The 7,603-nt window shown below is 38.7% G+C and overlaps 1 non-coding gene across 1 annotated transcript; it reads right to left on the minus strand.

Annotated features, from left to right (window-relative positions):
- Window positions 1-530: 530 nt before the first annotated feature.
- On the minus strand, window positions 531-602 carry Trnat-agu (transfer RNA threonine (anticodon AGU)). Its single transcript has one exon. It is a non-coding gene; the product is annotated as a tRNA-Thr (tRNA).
- Window positions 603-7,603: the final 7,001 nt, after the last annotated feature.

Below are 7,603 nucleotides of genomic sequence, written 5' to 3' on the forward strand. Positions count from 1 at the left end.
AATTAATTTTATATGATCATTCCACTTCAAATCGTTCTGCACGCATACTCCCAGATATTTTACAGAAGTAACTGCTACCAGTGTTTGTTCCGCTATCATATAATCATACAATAAAGGATCCTTCTTTCTATGTATTCGCAATACATTACATTTGTCTATGTTAAGGGTCAGTTGCCACTCCCTGCTCCAAGTGCCTATCCGCTGCAGATCTTCCTGCATTTCGCTACAATTTTCTAATGCTGCAACTTCTCTGTATACTACAGCATCATCCGCGAAAAGCCGCATGGAACTTCCGACACTATCTACTAGGTCATTTATATATATTGTGAAAAGCAATGGTCCCATAACACTCCCCTGTGGCACGCCAGAGGTTAAAAGCAGCAGTTTCTGGTGCCCACTTTAATAGCACCATTCACACTATTCATTTGCGAGAGCATTTCTTAAATACCGCACCCATTCATAATTTTTTTTTATCCTTGACCGCTTTTTTCGAAAGGGCCACGGTGGGAGGGGCTGTTACAAAATTCATTTGCCTCCTGTGAGGATCGAACTCACGACCTCTGGTTTACTAGACCAGCGCTCTGCCACTGAGCTAAGGAGGCGCCTAGTTTATCTTTTTCTCGTGTGAGAGTTATTTCGTTGCAGTCCATTATTATAATGCTTTAGTACTGCCCTTCAACAGAATGTGTGGCCAGATAGCACATAGCAAGCAAAGGCTGTGTCTGGAAGCACTGTGGCTCATGATCAGCAGCCTTTCAGGGCTATTCATGTTTCCATGTATAGCTGCCTAGCATAGATATATAACCAGCCACTATATTTTCTGTGACAAATATTGTGCAAATCAGTTGTCAACTGTAATGTGTAGTGGGCATAAGGAATTGCATTGATGCAGGTTTCTCACTCAATCTTGTTTCAATGAAAAAGTAAATGGAGCATGATATGTGTAGTTATAAACTGTTCCTCCGACTATGTATGTGAAATATTTTATCTCTAAAAAACACTGAGAAGTTCTCTGACAATTTTAATAATTCTTCTGGGCAAGAGACAGTTTGTTTGAATAGAAAGCAACAGGCTTACAAACGCCATCATGTTTCTATTGTCAGGCAGCTCCTGTGCTGATGTTTGATGTTTCCACAAACAGTAGTTGAGCAAGTTATTAGTTCACCTTGGATTAAATTTTCCTCAGTTTTTCTTTTGTCATTCTTCTTACTTCCTTTCAGATTGTCATTTAGAAGAAGTTGATTATGTACAGTTTGTTCTAGAAGACGATGACAGTTTATGTACCTGGGAAATGTTCATAATTGCTTCATAGTTTTTGGTTGACGTGACTTTACAATGGCTGTTACTCTTTCCAAGTCCAGTTTGTTGTCTTCTGGTGTAATGATGTCATAAAAATTTATTTTCTGAGTATGAATGATAGACTTCCCAAGAATAATCCTCGGACCATATTTATTGAGATCAGATTCAGCTGTTGCAAGTATTATTCTTTCAAACTAGATGCAATATGAGTGTCATCGATGTAAGTAAAACATAAATATATTCCTTGCAGTATTTTGTGAATAAATCTGTGAAAGGTGCTAGGTGCATTCTGTACTCAGTGGCATGAAATTAAATACAGGGTGATTATAATTTAAGTTACAGTTTCAAAATACTGTGAAAAAATAAAAAAATAAAAACTCTGCTTAGAATGACCTCATATTTGAATGGTATTTTATTGAAGAAAGGATACAATGCTGTGGAAACAAAAAAAATGAACGTAAAAGTTTATTAGTAGTTGCCAGTGTAAGCGAGACAATACACAGTGTACATGGTAGTTCTGTTTGCATCCAAGACGCTCACATGACTCTCTCAATGCAGAATCATGCGCTGCTGGTAAAGCTGTTTTACAAGAACAATGTAATAGCTCTGCAGAAGGTCTGGACACTAAACAGTGTGAAAAGAGGCATTGTCCTGTTACTTAGGTAGTTACTGCTGAAACTTGTGAGAGTCTTCTGAACAAAGAAATGTCATTCCAATCCTTCAACAGTGTGGATGTGTGGGAAGGATCATTTTATGCAAGATGGTGTTTCTCTGCACATTACACAGCCAGTGTAGCAGCTGCTGCAGAGACATTTTGGAAACACTAGAATTATCAGCCATCAGTTCGCTACAGCTTGGCCATCCAGATCACCTGATCTTAATCTATGTGGCTATTGGCTGTGTGGTTATCTGAACGATGCTGTGTTCGGTGCTCCGATTACGGAAGCAGCTGAATTTAAGATACACATTGTGCAACACATTCTGAATGTCACCCTGAGACACTCCGATATGTTCTGGAACATACTGTTTCTTGATTTCGACATGGGGGCAGAAAACAGTGGGCAATATTTTAATATGCCTTGCACCAATCTCATGACACTTAAAAACTGATTTCATTCTTGCATTTTATACAATTTTTGGTCTGAGTAGGGGAAGGTGGGGCACAGTGCGACAGATGAGTTATTTTCTTAAAGTTAAATAACAGTATTGTTATGAAAACACAGTTCTTTTGTTTAAGGAGCCTTCAACAATCATTTAAAACTCGCAGACTGAGTATAACTTTGAAATTGATGCATTTATTGAGAATATTATACAGAGTGTTCATTTTAACTGAAGACATTGAAATATCTCAAACTACAGATTGGATCAAAAAAATATATAATTCTAATTTGTTTGCCTCAGAGGGGCACATCCAATGATACCACACGCAACCCACCACCCTACACTATGCGTGGGGAACTTCCAAATCTTCACTGGGTGCCCCATTTTTTATTTCAGATTACGATTCTACAACAAAATCTACATACATTTTGTCTGAAGCATTTTCTTTGCTGTAACCAAAGGAATAGAAATGCATATGCCATTGTAATTTATGACATGCTACCCAGTGGCACTTGGGACTCCACCTCCATGCTGCGATACTAGGCAAGCCAGTGTTTCATATCTTCTCGTTGGAAACCCCATTCACCACATTGTATTCTTCTGACATATCGAACGGGGGACCACACGATGCTCCACTGTTTCTGTGTAGTGAACTACGATGTGTCATAACAGGCAATACATTGCAACCAGAACTTGCGTATCATGCATACGTAGAACAGATTGAGGCTCTAAACATTATAATACTTGCGCAGTGTTTATTGCCCGCACATCTACCTACAATTTGGAGAACAGGCATGCAAGTTGGCCATGAATGTTGCAACCACGGAAGAAAAAACTGAAATGATCCTAGTTTATGGAGAATGTTAGGAGAAATGTTGAGGCTGCTGTAGCCTTGTATACCGAGCATTTTCCAGAGAAAGCTTGCCCTTGTTCGTTCTTTTACAAGGCTTTAAACTTCTTTTTGTCTGATGGCAGTGTACAGACTGGGACAAGGAAACTATTCAAACTTGTTACAGGAGAAGCTAATGATATAGCTGTACAAGCAGCAGTGCACCACAACGTACAGATAAGTGCCTGGTAAATACACTGTGATTCTGGAATGTCTGTAAGTTGTATTTTCAAAATAGTGCCTCATCATAAGTATCATCCATATCGTGTCACCGCGTCAAAAATGTCATGGCGCCGATTTCCATAACCAGGTAGTGTTCTGCAAATGGGCACATCAACAAATGCAAACTACCCCCACATTCTTTGCTGAAGTACCTTTTTCCGGTGAGTCTACATTCACAAACCATGGCAGCGTTAATAGGCATAACATGCATTACTGGAGTGTAGAAAATCCCCACTGGTCACCAAAAGTTGACTATCAATGTCCCTGGTCAGTTAACATGTGGTGTGACATCATGGGGAACAAACTCATTTATCAACAGCATTTGAATGGCCACAAATATTGACGTTTTTTGGCACAGGAACTACCAGTACCACTGTTGAATGTTTCCCTGGTCGTTCGACAACGTATGTGGTTTCAGCATGACAGTTGCCCAGTGCATTACACAATTGAAGCACAGGAGGTATTAGACAGTATTTACACTGATCAGTGGATTGGCCGAGGTGGCTCTTTTAATTGTGCTGCTAGGTTGCCGGATTTCTTTTTGTGGGTATATTTAAAAGACAAGGTGTAGCAGCAAGTGCCAACAAGCCATGAAGACATAATCAGTTGTACCTGAAATGCCTGTGCTGACATTACCACAGATATGCTTTTGTTCTGTGTATGGTCATTTGAAAAGCGGATCACTAAGTGTATTGAAGTTGATGGTACTATGTTTTAATACTTACTCTAATTGGAAAACTAGAGTAGTGTTCACCTCAAGCCAAGGCCACAGTGGCATGTTCGATATGTCAGAGGAATACAGCGTTGCGGATAGAGTTTGCAATTAAAAGTTGTTAAATACTGGCCCATCCTACCCTGGCAGCATGGAGGTGGGGTCCTATATGCCAACGGATAGTCAAAGACCATTGTGTAGCATGTTATAAATTACAATTATGTACCCATTTCTACCCATCTGATTACAGTGCCATCTATGGCAAAACGAAGAAAACGCTTCAGACAAAATGTTTGTAGATTTTGCCATAGAACTGTAGTCTACATAAAAACATGGGAGTTCCCATTGAAGATTTCAAAGAAGTTGCACCCACCACCCATGCATAGGTTGGTGAGGAGGGGGGGGGGGGGGGAGATTGAGTGTGGTATCATTCCCATGTTAAAAAAGTGGAATTATAATTTGTTTCATTTGGTGTGTAGCTTTCGAGGTATTTCAATGTCTTCAGTTAAAGGGAACACCCTGTATATGAATGCAAACTGTTACAGAGTCCTCCAGTGGGGGATTAGAGTGCAATACTTACTGGAGTACAATGCAACAAGCATGTTGCCATAACTTATATTATTCAACACCATCAGAAAACTGGCTGGGTGTAAATTAATACTTGGTTGGCCCACCGACTGCAGTCAGTTTTTGGCCTCACCATTCAGCTCCTCCATCTTCTTCCATACAGTTTTGATGTGAAATCACTGCTAACATAACTGAGACTGAAAAATACCCAATATGATATGTAAAATTGTGGAAGGGGATTACATCTACAGAAAAAAATATTTTTTATGTATCTGAAAATGAAGGTCAGAGCCTCAGTGTTCCCAATCAGTCACAGCGAACAGGGCCAGGTGTCATTAATGCCACACATAGTAATGCAGAATTTCAAACAACAAATAAAAACCTCAAGTTTGGTTCCTGAAACGGAAAATTAATGAAGCAACACATACAAAATTTATAGGCAACTGGATGGACTATCAGTTAAGAGGGAATCAGAAAATTGGCCAACTGCTCAAGATAAATAGCTCTGCTTTCTTTGCCATTTTGCACTTTGTTGACTGACAAATAAAACTGTTATCATATTTTGCACATTTCTGTTCTATAAACTCCTATGGTATAATCTTCTGGTGGTATGCTGCAGGTGTTGAAAAAGTTTTCAAAATCGAACACTGAGTTTAAAATACAGGGTGTTTATAAATGAATATTAGGATTTTAACACTTTATAATATTTATTACATTCAGCTTACAGTTATAAATGACATGTCAAATGAAATAGCAACCCAAACAGTTGTGTTTGGCACCAGTGACACACCACCTCACTGGCATAGCGAAATACGTGATTGGTTGAACTTCACTGTACCCAAGTGCTGGATAGGCCACAAGGGGCCCAATGACAGGGCTTGCTTTGCATGGCCTCCACGTTCACCCGACTGAACGCCATGTGATTTTTTCCTCTGGGGCTTCATCAAGGATCGTGTGTATGTGTCTCCACTAACAGCAGACCTCCCTGAACTAAGAAACTGTGTTGAAGCAGCTATTGCTACAATCACTGAAGACACACTTATCAATGTTTGGGAAGAACACAGCTACAGACTTGATGTGTGCCGTGTGGCAAATGGTGCTCACATTGAACTTTTATAAGGTTCTTGGTAAAACTGTTTTAGTTTCTATTTCACTTGACATATCATTTATAACTATAAGTTTAATATAATAAATATTATAAAGTGTTAAAACACTGATATTCATTTATAAACACTCTGTATATACAGAAGCAGGATGTTGGTATAATTATTGATTAGGTGTTATCTTGGTGCAAAGTTGTGGTTACCCAAGTTGGCACAAAGGGATTTTTATGAATGTTTGGAGTATTTAGCATATCCACCATAGAATGCCAAAAAATTACACACTGTTAAGAATCAGGTAATGACTTTGGGATGTTTAGGCTGTCTACCATGAAATGTAAATTTGTTGATATCACTGCACTTTATTTGCTATTTATACATTATTCTTCAGACCACAAAAACATTGGACATCACGCACACACAAAGCAGCAAGGAACTCAAACATCACCATTGAAAAAAATATATCATTTCACTTTTAGTCCTCTATGGGCAATTATTAACTAGTGTCCATTACACGTATATGATGACCCTATGTTATTAGGTATGTTACTAACCCCCCCCCCCCCCCTCCACACACACACACACAGTGTACCAGTTATTAGGGTTTCTTCCTGTTCCATTCACATATGGAGCATGAGAAGAATTGTTTGAATGCCTCTGTGTGTGTGCAGTAATTATTCTAATCTTATCCTCACGATACCTATGTGATTGATAATTAGGTAGTTGTATAGTGCTAGTCATCATTTAAAGCCGGTTCTTGAAACTCATTAATAGACTTCCTTAGTTTACATTTGTCTTCGAGTCTTCCAGTTCAATTCCTTCAGTATTTCTGTGACAGTCTCCCACAGATCGAACAAACCTGTGACTATTCATGTTACCTTCTCTATATACATTCAATATCCCCTGCTAGTCATATTTAGTATGGGTCCCACACAACTGAGCAATATTCTAGAACTGGTTGCACAAGTGATTTGTTAGCAATCTCATTTGTAGTCTGATAGCACTTTCCCAGTATTCTATCAGTAAACCGAAGTCCACCATCAGCTTTACCTACAACTGAGTCTGATCATTACATGTTATATCCCTACAAAGTATCATACCTATGTATTTGTATGAATTGGCTGATTCCAATAGTGGCTCATTGATATTATAGTCACATGATACTACGTTTCTTTCGTTTTGTGAAGTGCACAATTTTTACACTTCTGAATATTTAAAGCAAGTTGCCAATTTTTGTACCACTCTGAAATCGTATCAAGATATGACTGAATATTTTTGCTGTTTCTTTCAGATAGTACTTCACTATAGATAAGTTTGAGGTGACTATTAATATTGTCAGCAACATCATTGACAAACAGCATGAACAGGAAGGGTCCCAACACACTTCCCTGGGGGCACACCTAAAGTTATTTCTACATCTGATGATGAGTCTCCATCCAAGATAACATGCAGCGGCCTCCCTATCAAGAAGTCCTCAATCCAGTTACAAATTTCACTTGATATCCCAAATGATCATACTTTTGAGAATAAGCTTAGGTGTAGTATTGAGTCAAATTGTTTTTGGAAATCAAGAAATACTGCATCTACCAGTCTGCCTTGATACAAATCTTTCAGTATGTTGTGTGAGAAAAGTGTGAGTTGAGTTTCAGATGAGCAATGTTTATGGAGGTCATTCTGTTCAAGATACCTCACTACATTTGAGCTGAGAATATG

Source organism: Schistocerca cancellata, chromosome 1, assembly GCF_023864275.1.
Source record: "Schistocerca cancellata isolate TAMUIC-IGC-003103 chromosome 1, iqSchCanc2.1, whole genome shotgun sequence".
Taxonomy (NCBI): Eukaryota; Metazoa; Arthropoda; class Insecta; order Orthoptera; family Acrididae; genus Schistocerca; species Schistocerca cancellata.